The sequence below is a fragment of the Rhinolophus sinicus genome, chromosome 8 (genome assembly GCF_057876585.1).
Source record: "Rhinolophus sinicus isolate RSI-liver-muscle chromosome 8, RSI-T2T, whole genome shotgun sequence".
Taxonomy (NCBI): domain Eukaryota; kingdom Metazoa; phylum Chordata; class Mammalia; order Chiroptera; family Rhinolophidae; genus Rhinolophus; species Rhinolophus sinicus.
In genome coordinates, this window is record NC_142508.1 from 21378976 (window position 1) to 21392446 (window position 13471).

General features: G+C 33.0%; 1 long non-coding RNA gene across 1 annotated transcript in view; it reads left to right on the forward strand.

The window, feature by feature from the left end:
- The window catches only part of LOC148757385 (uncharacterized), a 121983-nt gene extending 108512 nt beyond the window's left edge, over positions 1 to 13471 (forward strand). The window contains exon 5 of the long non-coding RNA XR_016021956.1: positions 13099 to 13471. This is a non-coding gene — a long non-coding RNA (uncharacterized LOC148757385). The remainder of the gene's footprint in view (positions 1 to 13098) is intronic.

The window sequence follows — 13471 nt, forward strand, 5'->3', positions numbered from 1 at the left end:
CATTGCTTTCACCTATTTTTGTCTTGCCATCTTCTAATCTCTATAGTAGAACCTAAGTGATTTTTATTACAAAAAAAATAAAATATATGATGACTATAACTCTGATGCCTAACATGTTCTTTTGCTCTCAGGATAGAGACCAAAACCTCTATAGGGCCTTATACTATCTGGCTTTAGTTCTCTGCATTCCAGCCACTCTGTCCTTCTTTCAGAGACTTAGAACCAACCAAATTCCTCACAGCAGGGCCTTCAAACATGTCCCAACTTCTGCCTGAAATGACATGTATATATAAAACAAAGCATTTATTAAGCCCTGAATAGCCAAAGTAATCTTGAGAAGAAAGAACAAAGCTGAAGGTATCACACTCCCTGATTTCAAATTATACTATAAAGCAACAATAATCAAAACAGCATGGATGGTATTGGCAGATAAAAAGACACATAGCGTAGTGGTTAGGCATTTATGCTGTACTCTGAAACTAATATAAAACAATAGTGAATGTCAATTATAATTTTAAAAAATATATACATTCTGTAAAGTACAGTATAGGATATATAGTCAATGGTATTGTAATAGCTATGTACGGTGTCAGGTGGGTAGTAGACTTGTTGGGATTACCACTTTGTGAGGGGTGTAAATGTCTTATTTCTATGTTGTTTTGTACACCTGAAACTAAAAATTAAAAAAAGAAAAATATCAATTCCCAGAGGTGCCTAGCAGGGAATATTTTAGTAAACTGAGAGTAACTCTAAAATTACATATGCATCACTGTTTCAGGAGAACATATCAAACATGGTAATACTAAGATTTGAAAATGAGATAAAAATAAGAAGTATATATTAAATATTATTGATAAGCTAGCTTTTTACCATACAAAAAGTTAAAGGGTAAGAAATTCTCTGTTGGGTATGATCAAATAATGAAATCTAAAAGATGCTGTGATTAAAAAAAAGACACACAGACCAATGGAACATAATTGAGAACCTGAAAATAAACCCATATATATATATATATATATATATATATATATATATATATATATATATATATATATATAATTTTCAGCAAAGGAGCCAAAACCATACAAAGGAGAAAAGACAGCCTCTTCAATAAATGGTGCTGGGAAAATTGGAAATCCATATGCAAAAGAATGAAACTAGATTGCTGTCTCTCACCATACACCAAAATTAACTCAAAATGGATCAAAGACCTAAATAAAACCTGAAACAATAAATTGGATAAAAGAAAACATAGGTACTAAACTTATGGACCTTGGTCTTAGAGAGGATTTTGTGAATTTGACCTCAAAGACAAGGGAAGTAAAAACAAAACTAAATGAATGGACTATATCAAACTAAAAAGCTTCTGTACAGCAAAAGAAACCATCAATAAAACAAAGAGACAACCAACCGAATGGGAGAAGATATTTGCAAACAACACCTCCGATTAGGGGCTAATATCCAAAATATATAAGGAACTCATACATCTCAACAACAAAAAACAAACAATCCAATTAAAAAATGGGCAGAGGACCTGAAGAGACACTTCTCCCAAGAAAATATACAAATGGTCAATAGATAAATAAAAAGATGCTCAACTTCACTAGTTTATTAGGGAAATGCACATCAAAACCACAAGGAGATATTACCTCACACCTGTTAGAATGGCCATCATCAACAAGACAAGTAATAACAAGTGTTGGAGAGGTTGTGGAGAAAAAAGGAATCTTCATACACTGCTGGTGGGAATGTAAACTGGTACAAACACTATGGAAAACATTATGGAGTTTCCTCAAAAAAATTAAGAACAGAATTACCATACAATTCAGCAATCCCTCTTCTGGGTATCTACACAAAATATCTGAAAACATTTATTCCTAAAGATATATGTTCCCCTATGTTCATTGCAGCATCATTCACAGTGGTCAAGACATGGAAACAACAGAAGTTTCATTCGTCAGATAAAGAAGATGAGGTACTTCTATCCAATCTATTGTTTCAGGTCTTATATTTTGGTCTTTGATCTATTTTGTGTTAATATACGTAATGGAATATTACTAGGCCATAAGAAAAGATGAAATACTGCCATTTGTGACAACATGGATCGATCTTGAGAGTATCATGCTAAGCGAAATAAGTCAGACAGAAAATGTCGGGAACCGTGTGACTTCACTTATATGTGGCATATAAAACTGAAAGCAATAAATGAACAAGACAAACGAACAAACAAAAACACATAGACACAGTAAACAGCTCAGTGGTTACCAAAGGAAAAGGGGAGAAGGTGGAGGTAGGAGAGGGGAAAGGGGGTTCAATATATAGTGATGGAAGGAGAACTGACTCCGGGTGGTGAGCACACAATGCAATATACAGATGATGTATTATAGAAAAGCACGCTTGAAATCTATATAATTTTATTAATCAATGTCACCCCAATAAAAACTCATTTATTATTGAAATTATCAAACATATTTATATTGACAGTACATTCCTGATTTTATTTCATTTAAAGCAGCATCCACCCACCTCCATCCCAGATAATTTTGAGGTAAATCCCAGACATATTACAAAAGCCTCTTTTAACTCACCCTTATCCTTAGGCTCTCGGCTCAAGCACCTCTTGCTTCCCTAGTCTCTCTGACAGACTAGTTTATACCTCTTACTATACCCAGCACTGGTACTTTAAACAATTATTTCTGTATGTAATTATATATTTAAGTGGTGGTTTTTGAATTAGTGTCTATCTTTACCATACACTTTATGTTCCATCGGGGAGAAATTGTGTTTAGTTTTTGCTCATCATTCTGTCCACTCCACTTATTACAGTGCCTGGTTCATAGTGAATTGTTAATAAACACCGATGAATTAATTAAGCTGTGGGGATTTCCATAGTAAAACCTTGTCAGTTGACTCTTTCTTAGGATTCTTCATGGTCTTTTGACTGATATCCAAAGATTTCCTGCACACAGCCCCTGCCCTGTGGTACCTTTAGTCTTTTAAAATAGAGACTTTAATCTTCTTTGATTTCTTCCAAAGCACCTGATAAGGTATTCTATTTCCAACAGATGCTGTTGGTCCTATTTTAAAAATGAATGTACAGACAAAACTTATAGGTAATATTTATCTTCTTGATCTTTTTAATGCTCATTAGCTATTTCTTATACATCGTGACACTATTTTTCCTCACTGAAAACAGAACAGTGTTGTCATAGAAAGCAGTCTGTGAGAAGGTACCATTGACAAAAATGTTTATTATGTAGCATTGCATAACCGATACTATGATTAAGTGAAAGGTAAGATAGTTGGCTGAAGGCTGGATCATCTTAATGAAAACAGTTGTCAACATTACTTGATTTTAGTTTCTTCATTTTAATTTTTTATTCTAAACCATACAAATATAAGTTTTGCCGTATTCGTTTCTTTCCCTAAACCCCAACGTTATTTAGACTTTCAAGTTCAATATGAGAAAGGAAAGTGCAAGTTAAGAAAATATTAAGAACGTTAAATCCTGAGGAATTTTTGAGAAAGTAAAAATGCCCTCACAAATCTGGTATCACATATTTCTTAGAATTATTTTATGATTTTTTTAGAGTACCAGTATATTTTGCTGACACAAAAGTTAGCCTAAATGTATACACTCTTAATAATAACTGTTCACTAGGTTTTGCTATTTTGCAATATAGTACTGTATAGGATTCCGTTTACTAGTACTTCATAATCACTATGAATGTATTCAAAGTTTTCTGCAAAATTGTAGCATCACGTTGGAGTAAGAGGTGTAATGATGGTGTCATTCAGAAGATGGCACTGTTCAAAGGGAGAAAAAATTTTAAACAATTGATAGAAAAGCAAATCTATAGAATTAAAGATGCTCCGAATCATAGCAGTAAATATTTTGAGATTTTCATGTGGTTATGTGATGAGCACTTGGTTTCTGCCTAGGATACACCGAAATAGATATTCTTGCCCTTTCTAACTCTAAATATTTTCTTTCACGAACACATTTTTCCTTGTCACCTCCTTTACATGGGTTTTATTTCTTTGTCCTAAGATTGTTCATCTTGAAAATAAAGGATTCTATAAGCAATTTTAAGCACTCTATTAATTAAATCTGTTTATGAGTGATAATTAAATGGCATATGAAATATTTTATCTCCTGACTGCATTGCCCTACATTAGAACTACATTATACAATTGCCATGTTTTAAATTACCTTTCTCTCACCGGGTAAATCATCTTACTAGGTATAGAAAATTATTCAGTTAATGCCTCTACAGTTCTTCCACTTTTAAAAGGAAGTGCTTGCATGCAATGTCATTTTTAATTTCCATCAAATTAGATGTTTCAAAGGACTTTTAAAGACTATTATTGACCTTGGTAGAAGTTGATACTGTATACAATTCAACTGCTTCATTTGTCTAATCTGTGCAAAGTGGCTATTTTTCAGAAAATGTCAGCTGAAATAAAAATTTCAATTATTTTCTTCACCTGTAGTTGGCAACTAAATCTGGGACAAAGATGCTTAGCAATTGTGTGATATATGAAAAACAAGTTATATAAAGATTCTGATTACATTTATATTGACATCTCTACAGCATAAGACATTTTAAAGATTGAGCTCTAATCTAGATTTAAAACCACATTTATAATAGACGTATTTTAACATTCCAGTATCTGACCAAATTAAATTAAAGATACAGCACCATCTTATGGATATTTCTATATTTTTAAAATTTGGAATTATAAAAATGTTTCTGAGTTTGGGAATGGAAAAGCTTTATCAGTATAAAAATTTGTTGGAGAAGAGTATTTTAATGTAACAATAAAAAAAATGCAGTATTGAAAAAATTGAATGTGTGTATCTATGCATGAATATGTTTATGATGGCATGATAAAGGCACAAAGTGAGATTTGTATTTTTTCTTTCCTTTCAAAATTAAGAATTCTAATAATAAGAAAAATAAACACCTGTTATGACAATACAAATTCATAACTTTGTGAAACAAGACCGGTAGCCAAGAATGTCATCAGTCTCTAAATGACACTGGGACATCACTGATTATCACCTTGCGTAGATGCTTTAAAGCAACAAAACTACTGAGAAATAGAAGTGTTGTTATGAGCTATGAGCCACACTTCATAAAGACTGTTGAGAAATTTAGATATGATTATTAACCTATTTAACTATCTGCTGATACTATATAACTGGTAAAAAAGTCTCCCATATTTATTTACCAGTTAAATATTTTCATAAGTGATTCATGCCCATTTTGTTCAGATTTCATTTTATTTATTTTTTAAAAGTATTTTCTGTATTTTTTATTTTATTTTATTTGGGAATATTGGGGAACAGTATTTTTCTCCAAGGCCCATCAGCTCCAAGTTGTTGTCATTCAATCTAGTTGTGAGGGCGCAGCTCAGCTCCGAGTCCAGTCGCCATTTTCAATCTTTAGTTGCAGGGGGCAAAGCCCATGATCCCATGTGGGAATTGAACCGGCAACCCTGTTGTTGAGAGCTCACGCTCTAACCAACTGAGCTATCCGGCTGCCCCATTTTGTTCAGATTTAGATACAGATACTTTTGAATGAACATTTCGTAATAAGCCTTATTATTTTAATGTAGAACAAATAGCCTGTTTAAGGAAATTTTAGAAAAATTGATGAACAAAGCTTCCCATTTATTATTAAGGCATAGTTATATATGTATGGTTCATAGCTTGATTTAGTCTACTTTAGTTATCATATATGGACCTGGGGCATTACATGATTTGCCCAGTTCATATTGTGCAGATTTATTTCACTCTAACCCAAATACAGAGTCAGTGGTTATTAGCCTTTTGGTGTCTTGAACTCCATGATAAAAGCTTTGGAAACTCTCCTTAGAAAAAAAGTCCATAAATACAATATATTTTGCAGATAATTTTAGGGGCTTCTGAACTTCCTAGAGCTCATCCATGCTGTATGATTTTAAACAGTATTCTTATCTTAACATTTATTTCTTTAGGTCCTAATTTTGATGAATGAAAGCCAGGAGCTTAATTATAAAAATACGAAGTTTTCTTGTTGCAGAGAGACTCTATATTTTCATCGACACACACACACACACACACACACACACACACACACACACACACACACACTCCTGTTTGGTTTTAACTTGTTCTCCCCCTCCAACTAAATTATATAAAAATAACAGTGTAAACAAAGGGATTCTTATTGGTTTATTTTTATATAGGTTTTATTTTTATGTTATTTACTTTAGAGGGACATGTAAAAATGTGATGTTGACTACAAACAACATAGAATTTTTGGCTTTATCCACACAGAATAGTACAGGTTCTGATACTGTCCTATTAGTAATGATTTGGTCTATAATGTGGACTCTTGACTTTAAATTTTGTTTCAAATGTAAACTTGTCATCAATATAATAAAGTTATTTCTAGATGTCCACGTTAATAGGGAAAAAACATAAAAGTTGAAAAACTCTAACCCTACCATGTACATATTTTTGTTTACTTCTTAGATGTAATTACGTATTTTATAGCTTAATAGGAAATCCAGGGAAATTTAATAGATTTATAATAATAGCATGATGCTTACATTTACATCCAATACACTATATTAGATGTTAAATTATTTTTTCCTGCTTTCAAATTAAGAGTTATCTTTGTTTTTAAAATATTTTGTTTGTTAATATTCTAGAACAGTCTGGTTAATTTATTGGACAAAATTGTAAGGGATAGTCAAATAATATCAAGTAAGCAAAGTAAACATGTGCTTTTAACTATTTACTATTACTTTTGTCTGGAGCAATAGGTAACAAACTTGTTCTCAGGACCCATTCACACTGTTCAAGTTACTAAGGACCCCAAAGATATTTTGGTTATGAGGGTTAATTTAATACAATGCTCTTATTTTTAAGGGCAGATTGCATGAAAATTCATGGAAATTTTAGATATCTGATCATTTAAAGAGGAATGAAAATATTTTCTTAATCTATACCTTTAACTGTAATAAGTTCTAGAGGATATATTTGTTCAACATAGTGTAATATCTAATTTATCCTTAAATCAGGCAGAGAGGAGAATATCTGAGAGTGAATATTTGCATGCTGTGTAACAACAATGTGTTAGTTATGTAATGGTAAAATTAGAGACCTAACCCTGAAGACTAATGATTTTCAAAATGTGGTCCTCCACCCATGGGGGTCCCTGAGACCCTATCAAGGAAGTCTGTGAGGCTGCAACTGTTTTCATATAAATACTAAACACATGATTTGCCTTTTTCACTATGTGTACGCTGCAGAAGTGGTGCAGAAGCAATTGTGGGTTCATGCTGGAGTTTTAGCATGACTCAAAACAATGGCACCAAAATCTACTACTAATCATCATGGTTGTCTTCACCAGCACAGTCACAGAGGAAAAAAAAAGATTGTCTTCACCAGCACAGTCACAAAGTTAAAAAAAGAAGCCAGTTTCATTTAAGGTATCCCTGATTAAGCAGTAAAAAGTATTAATTTTGTTAAATCCCAACCCTTGGATACACATAAAAAAAAATATCCTGTGAGATGAATTGGGAAGTATACATAAAACACTTCCGCTGCATAATGAAGTGCAATGGTTGCTTGAAGAAGTACCAGATTGAGTGGGAAAGTAGCTGCTTTTCCATAGAACACCACCTTTCCCTGAGAGAAAATTGTGACATGCAAGTTATAATTACTCATATTTAGATATATAGCAGACATTTACTCAAAAGTCAGTGAAGTGAACTTGTCACTTTAAGGAAAAACAACTGACAGGATTTTTACCAGTGATAAAATTCAAGCAAAAATTAAAATTTTGTAAAATTTGTATCTGTGAGCTTGATAGTTTTCCAGTACTTAACCATTTTTTTTGATGACATTGGTGGTTACTGACAAATGTAAATTGGGATACTATAAAATAAAACAAAAAATGTCAATTTTTGGACAATCTACATCACTTAATGAACCAATGTTTTCCAAATGACCAATGAATGAAGTCACAAAATCATGCATCAGTAAATTTCCATTCAAGATGTAAGCTAGACTAATGGATTTTTCAATATCACAGAGTAAAAAAGGTTTTTGATATAGTTTTAGGTTCCACATTGCAACTAACCTTGAAGAAACTACTACTTATTGAGTTTTGGTGTAATATAAAAGAAGAATTCCGCAATTATATAAAAAGACTATTAAAATGCTCCTTCCTTTCTCAACTACATATCTATGTGAAGTTGGATTTTCTTTATCTATTTCAATCAAAATAATGATTGAACATAGAAGCAGACAAGAATCCACATGAATTCTACTGAGCCAGACATTAAAGAGATTTCTATAGCGTAAAATAATGCCACTCTTTCTATTCAATTTTCTATTTTGAAAATATAGTGTTTTCTTCATAAAATATGTAATTTATGTTATATAACAAATTTGTTATTATATTTTAAATGAATAAAGAGCTATTTCTAAATTCTATTAGTTTTATTTTCTAATATTAGACATACTAATAAAATAACTCACATAACCAAATGATCTTTGGGGACTTTAATAACTTTTACTGGTGTAAATGTGTCCTGAGAACAAATTTGTTAATTATTGCTACAGAGCAAAGTAATAGTAAGTAGTTAATAAAGACATATCTTATTTTCCCCACTGGTGTTATTTGACTATTATAATTTTGTTCAATAAAAATTCTTCCTTGATTTAATTTCATTTTTTTGAGCATTATTGTTGAAATGGTGCCATTTTTTACATTAGTAGAATTCTTACCTCTTAAGTGAGACATTGGTTAAATTCCTAGTCAATTATGCACTCAGAAAAAAGTGTCATAGTATAGTGCTTAATATAGAACAGGCACTCAATAAATTTTGTTGACTGGCAGAAAATGTATTTAACAAATTCAACATAAGTGCAAAAAACTGTGAAAACTACATGGAATAAAAAGCTCTATTTATTGCTTTATCCGCTTATGAACACCATTCCTAGATTTTATCCATTCCCACAAAATGTTCACATAGTTCGCGTTTCTATTAACATTAAAAACACAAACATCCTCTTCTAGGCTAAATTCTTGCTTCTCTAGAAGACTATAATGATCATCACATACATTTTACATCTTGAATTAATACAAGACTTTTCTTGTGACATTTTAAGCACACAGATTACAGGATAGCTTCTACTGTTTTTTCCTCACTGTGCTTCACAACCAACTCAAATTTAGTTCCTCCAAATTTCTCAGAAAATGAAAAAATTAAAGAACAGAACAGTAATTAATCAGTAATGAATGGTCACAGATTGAATAGGAACAGAAGGAAAGTAGCTTCTTATTGTGGGGTCAACCTTATCAAGATTATGAAATCTTTGAGATCTTAATAAAACACTGTGACACATATTTGGGAGTTTCTTTAGTCTGGTTGTTTCAAGGCAAATAATTTAGAAATACAAATTCTAAATTATATAAAACCCAATAATTAAATGCATAGAAGTATTTACTAATTTATGATTTGTTTCTACAGTTTTATGGTTAAAAGTGAGCTCAATAATACAGCAATTATAATAACAATAAAATACTTGGAGTTTACTGACAATTTACTCTATACTAGATAGTCTTTCAGTGCTTTGCATGTATTATTTTTTTAATCTTCACAACAATCCTTTGACTATATGGGGGGTGTGTGTGTGTGTGTGTGTGTGTGTGTGTGTTTCTTGTGTGTATATGTGTGTATACCAGTGTGGAATATTCATTTACTGGTCAATTTGTGCTGATCACCTGTGTATATTTTCACTCATTACCTGTAAAAAGTGAGGTCCTTAAACAATTCTCTGCTAGAACTCAAATTCTAACTCGAGAGGAGCAAAAGAAAAAGTTAAGCAAAAGAAGGAAAGGAATTTAACTGTAGTTACCAGGAGGATTATTGCCTCATAAGATATAAATAGTCATCTCAAAGTTTCAAAATTTTGTTGCTTTTATCTTACTCCTTTTATTAGATGCGTACTCCTTTTATTAGCTGTGTTTGTGACTTGACAGTTTTCCCATACATATTTGCAAAACTGGTCCTTCCGTTTGACCTGAAAAGATTATTTTCTCTGTTGTAATATAATTTTAGCTATAACTATACTACAAAAGACAGACTGCCCACTTCCAAAACAGGTATGGAATATTTTGTGAATTTTGTCTCTATTACCACAAGAGCATATATTACCACAGTTTCTTATTTTTCTCATGTCTGTTTCATATGCATCTCCTCAAGGACAAACTTTTATTGTTTTTATCTACTCAGAATACTGCATAGCCTAGAGTGGGTGCCCAAACAATGTCTATTGAATGAAAGAATAATTTCATCTGTGACTTGAAAGAGTTAATACCTTCCTTTCTGGTCAAATGCACAAATCAATTCTCAACCAGAAAACAGACCACCTATAGCTATTCAGGTCACACACCTGTTTTCTTAACTATCATTGCCAAAACACATTTATATGCTATTTTATTACTGTGCATTCATCTTTTTCTAGCATTAGAGGTGTTTCATTAAAAAGCAGTATAACTTCCATTTGTTTTTATTTGTTTTTATGCTCATCTTCACAAAAGTAAAATTGAATCATTGAGTAAATTCAAGTGTATTTCATGTATATGAAATGGTACAAGCCAATCACAGTCTTACATTGGACATCATTTATTCAATTATCCCAGAGCATTAACAGATGTTACAATTACCTGAAATGTTAATATTTAAGGCCGAAATTTATTAAGAACATTAGTGTATGCACAAAATTGAAAATTTTATTAGAAATTATTAGGGCATAATTAATTTTTAATGCCCAATTCTTCTATTCAGATTCCTTTTCTTCCATCCATCCCTTAATTGGAGGATAGGCAGGAAGGGACCCGTAGTTGACCCTCTTCTTATTCTGAACACAGGATCTCTGGACCTTATCATCTATATTTGTAGCTTCAACTACCACCAACATACTGGTAATTAGGCAGGAATTCCCGCCAGTTCTCAGGAATTTTTTTCACTTTCCCGTTCCCGAATCCTGAGATATAAACTGTTTTCTGTCCTTCACGATGAATCGTTTCCACAAAGTGATGGCCGATACTACCAACCACCTGGGTTCAAGGAGCTGATTTTCCTGATTTCCCGACCAACTTTTCTTGGGATTTGGGAACAGAAAAGAGGAAAAAAATCCTGAGAACGGGTGGGAATTCCTGCCCAGAAACCCTACTGATGATCCCCTTATCCAGATTTAAGTAACACACTTGTGTTTCCAACGGAGTTTAGGATCTCTCTGATAGGCTCCTCAAAACTTGATGTTTCGCCAAACCTACTTGTCTACTTGAAGTCTGTATTTCCTCTATTACCAGTCAAGTTATCCTATCCTGGGAATCATATTCTATCCTTGACCCTCTTCCTTAGCTTCTCATATATATTCTACTAATTCCTTTGTCCATCTCTTAAGCTTTCCTTCTCCCTTTGTTTCCCATCTGAAATTCAAGCCCTCATTGTTTCTCTCCCAGATTTCCTTAGTAATCTCTTGGTATCTTGCCTCTGGTTTCACTGCCCTTACATTGCTCCAGATTTACTCTTAAGAGGTACAGTTCACTCCATGTCTTATCTTAAACCTTTATGTGTACCCCATTTTCTTCAGGATATGGTTTAAATTCCAAAGCATGCCACATAAGGCCATGAAAATGTGCCCGCTGCCCTGCTCAATGCTGAATTTGCCTCTGCCTGTTCTCTAATCTCATCTTCCCAATCTTCTTATGTATCCTGCACTTCAGGTATGCCAGTTTACTTGCAGTTGTCCAAATGCGGTGAGCAATTTCATGCCTTTGCAAATGTAGTTCCTCCTACATGTAAGTACACATGTAGTAAGTGTACTTACCCCCAAAGGTCTGAATTATTTTTCAAGATACATGTCAAGCATCCTGGAAGCCTTCCCTTACTCTATCCTGAATGAAGTATTTTTTTCTCTGTATTACCATTATCTCCTGGTTTATTAGAACGACTATCAGATTGCAATACCAATGTTTATTTTCTGTTTTTTTTAAATAAGTGTTTTTCTCATTTGTCATTCTTTAACCTGTATACTTTTTAAGGTCAGATACTGCATCTTGTCCTTCTAGGTATACCCAGCGTAGTTTTTACGTATGTTAGTTTCTCAACTAATCTATGTTTAATTAATGAAATCCTTAAACATTCTCTTTGTTGTTTTTTGGATATTTCTTTAATTTCTATTCTTTAAACCACTTTCATCTTCATAGAGAAAACTCTGTATATGTCTTATTCTAAAAATTATTAGATGTCTTCCAGTGGAATCCCCAAGGCTTGGAAAATCTTTAGTGTGATAACCATATTTATTTAATAGGAAGAGAATAATAAACTATCATACCAAATAGAACTAATTAATTAATAAAGGAAACTGAAAAATATACCTTTCCTGGGCAACAAAAGAAAGGGCAATAAAGCTATTATATTTAATTTGTACTTCTATGTTCCCAGGAATTAAATTATTTTAGTTTAATAAACATCATCCAACTGCCAAGGAATAGGAAATCTCAAAAACTGGTGTATTTAAAGACAATGTTTCATTTTTGGCAAGGTACACAATAAATGACAAGCGTATTCACTTAACTCATAATGTCTCTGCTTATATACATAGCACTTTATAATTTGCAAAGTTTGTAAATGTGCTTATCTAATAAGTCACCAAAGTAACCTGTTGAGACAGGTGATGATGATGATCTTATCTGCATGCTTTGTACCCATAGGGCCCTAAGTTCTTTACATATATTATCTCATTTATTTTCAGTTCCGTTATACAGATAAAAAACCTGAGACTTAGGGAATCTTCTTTTCTACAGAACTAACAACTAATGGAACAAGAATTCAACGTAGTGAGTCCTTTCTAGTTCCAAATAGTGCCTTTTTCTATTACAATTTGTCTAATTATGTCAACATTGAATACATGAGGTCAGTCATGCCTTCAGTAAACACCTTTTATCACTGTGGGCACCCCCTTAAAAATTGATACATTGACAAGAAGGAGTAAATACCTTGTCGTCTTTTTACCCCATCTAGGGAGAACATCAGTAAATGCAGAAGGAAAGCCTGTCTCTTGTTTACCTAACTGTGAAAGTAGCGTGAAAAAAGCTGAAACTGCTATTCGGCCGTGGGTGAGACGAGCTCTGAGCCAGTTTTCTCTGCGTGGCGATGATACTTCGACTGAGCTTTATCACCTCGCTGCCAGCTTGACCACTGCACACTGCCTTGGGTTGGATGCAGTTTTCCCTATTTCTCCCTGTTCAGATTAAGAACATCAGGAACAAAACCACAGAAAGAAACTCCTAGGTGGTGCCGGCATTGGGAGTGAGAAATCTGCACAGATAAGACAGGCTTCGGGTGCAGCTACTAGACGCCCACTTGAGGTAAGACCCAATAGTGACCATCTGCT